At 47.3% G+C, this 2,348-nt stretch overlaps 1 pseudogene; it reads left to right on the plus strand.

Moving 5' to 3' along the window:
• The first annotated feature begins 256 nt into the window (after positions 1-256).
• The window catches only part of LOC102861878, a 4,554-nt pseudogene continuing 2,462 nt past the window's right edge, over positions 257-2,348 (plus strand).

Consider the following 2,348-nt stretch of genomic DNA (forward strand, 5'->3'; position numbering starts at 1 on the left):
GGCACTGTCCTCCGCGGGAGATCTCCATAGAGACCGTGACATACACAGAGGCGGGGGTCCGCGGGAGGCTGCCGGACCAGCGCCAGCTCCCTGGCCTCTACCCCCGCCACCCCCTCCCCCGCTGCCAGCGCAGACCTGCTCTTCGCTCCTGCTCGCAGCCTCGCGGTCCCTGTTGTGCCTGTGTCCCACTGTGTGGGTATCTCGGGCGGGCTTTAGGGCCAGGACCGGGCGGGGGGGGCTCTAAGGCCGTCGCCTCTGCCTCTCCCGCCCCCCTTGCCCGCTTCGGAGCGGGAATCCGCGGAGGCTCCGCCATGGCCTCCGGAGCCCGAAGACTTGATGGGGGCGGCGGCGGCGGCGGCGGCAAGATCCGGACGCGGTGGTGCCACCAGGGGCCAATTAAGCCTTACGCACAGGGGCGACGACAGCACCAGGGCATTCTTAGCAGGGTTACAGAATCTGTTAAGAATATTGTCCCTGGATGGCTGCAGAGATATTTCAGCAAGAATGAAGATGTCTGCATCTGCTCAAAAGATACACATGAAGTGCCACATTGGCCAGAAAATAGGGAAGATGACCATCTCGTGTATGCTGATGAAGAGAGTGCTAATGTAAATGATGGAAGGATCACTCCTGAGCCAATAATCAGTAATACAGAAGATCCCTCAACAACTAGTACTGCTTCAAATTATCCAGATGTATTAACAAGGCCTTCTCTTCATCGGAGTCATCTGAATTTCTCCATGTTGGAATCCCCTACGTTACACTGTCAGCTCTCCACCTCCTCGACATTCCCAATTGGCAGTTCTGGATTTTCCCTTGTAAAGGAAATCAAAGATTCTACCTCTCAGCATGATGATGACAACATCTCAACTACCAGTGGCTTTTCTTCAAGAGCCTCTGATAAAGATATAGCTGTTTCAAAGAATACATCAGTGCCACCTCTGTGGTCCCCAGAGGCTGAACGTTCTCATTCACTGTCACAGCACACTGCCACCAGCTCAAAAAAACCAGCATTCAACTTGTCTGCCTTTGGAGCACTTTCCCCTTCTCTTGGGAATTCTTCAATCCTTAAAACAAGTCAGCTTGGAGATTCTCCTTTTTATCCTGGAAAAACAACATATGGTGGGGCAGCAGCTGCTGTAAGACAGTCCAAACTACGAAGTACACCATATCAGGCACCAGTGAGAAGACAGATGAAAGCTAAGCAACTGAATGCACAGTCCTATGGTGTGACTAGTTCAACAGCCTGGCGAATATTGCAGTCTTTAGAGAAGATGTCAAGTCCTCTAGCGGATGCAAAACTAATTCCATCAGTTTCTTCGCTCCTAGATTCTGCTCTTCATAGGAGTGGGATAGATTATACAAATTTTCAGGCCAGAAGAAAGAAGGTGGACTCTCAGTATCCCCCTGTTCAGAGACTCCTGATCCCCAAACCAGCCTCCCTAGCACCGAATCGAGCTGTTTATTTTAAACCTTCTTTGACTCCATCTGGTGAATTGAAGAAGACTAACCAGAAAATAGATTAAAAGTACAATATTGGATGTGAAAAAAATTCGACATCAGGACAAAATAGAGAAGAAGAAAGTGATTTTTCATACCCAAATTTCAGTATGCCTGCAGCCAATGGATTATCTTCTGGAGGTGGCAAGATGAGACGAGAGAGAACATGCTGTGTTCCCTCTAGACCTTTAGAGGATGAGGAAATGGAAGTACCAGTGTTACCGAAAATCTCCCTACCGATATCCAGTTCTTCACTTCCTATCTTCACTTTTAGTCCCTCGACAACTACAATTTCCTCTTTGTCACCCATCAGCCCTTCAGAATCATTAACTAATAAGGTGCAAATGACCTCTCCGAGCAGTACTGGCAGTCCTTTGTTTAGATTTTTATCTCCAATTGTAAAATCTACTGAGGCAGATATACTACCTCCATCATTTATTGGATTTACATTTAGTGTGCCTGTTGCAAAAACAGCAGAACTTTCTGGCTCCAGTAGTACTTCAGAACCAATTACAAATAATTCAGCACAAGATACTGCTTCACTGAACAGTACTAGCTGTGTGACAAAATGAGATGAAGATTGTGAGGGTCCTTTTAAACCTGCCAAAGTCCTGAAAGAAGGAAGTGTCCTAGATATTTTGAAAAACCCTGGTTTCATGTCACCGAAGATAGATTCTCTTGCTGCTCAGCCTACAACAGCAAGCCCTGTAGTTCATACAAGACCAGCAATAAGTAGCTTTTCTTCTAGTGGAACTGAGCTTGTGGAAAATTTGAAGGTTGGAACATCATGGCAGTGTGACACTTGTCTACTCCAGAACAAAATGACTGACAATAAGTGCATAGCCTGT

This window comes from Elephantulus edwardii, unplaced genomic scaffold (assembly GCF_000299155.1).
Source record: "Elephantulus edwardii isolate Elephantulus edwardi_28Jun2011 unplaced genomic scaffold, EleEdw1.0 scaffold00587, whole genome shotgun sequence".
Lineage (NCBI taxonomy): Eukaryota > Metazoa > Chordata > Mammalia > Macroscelidea > Macroscelididae > Elephantulus > Elephantulus edwardii.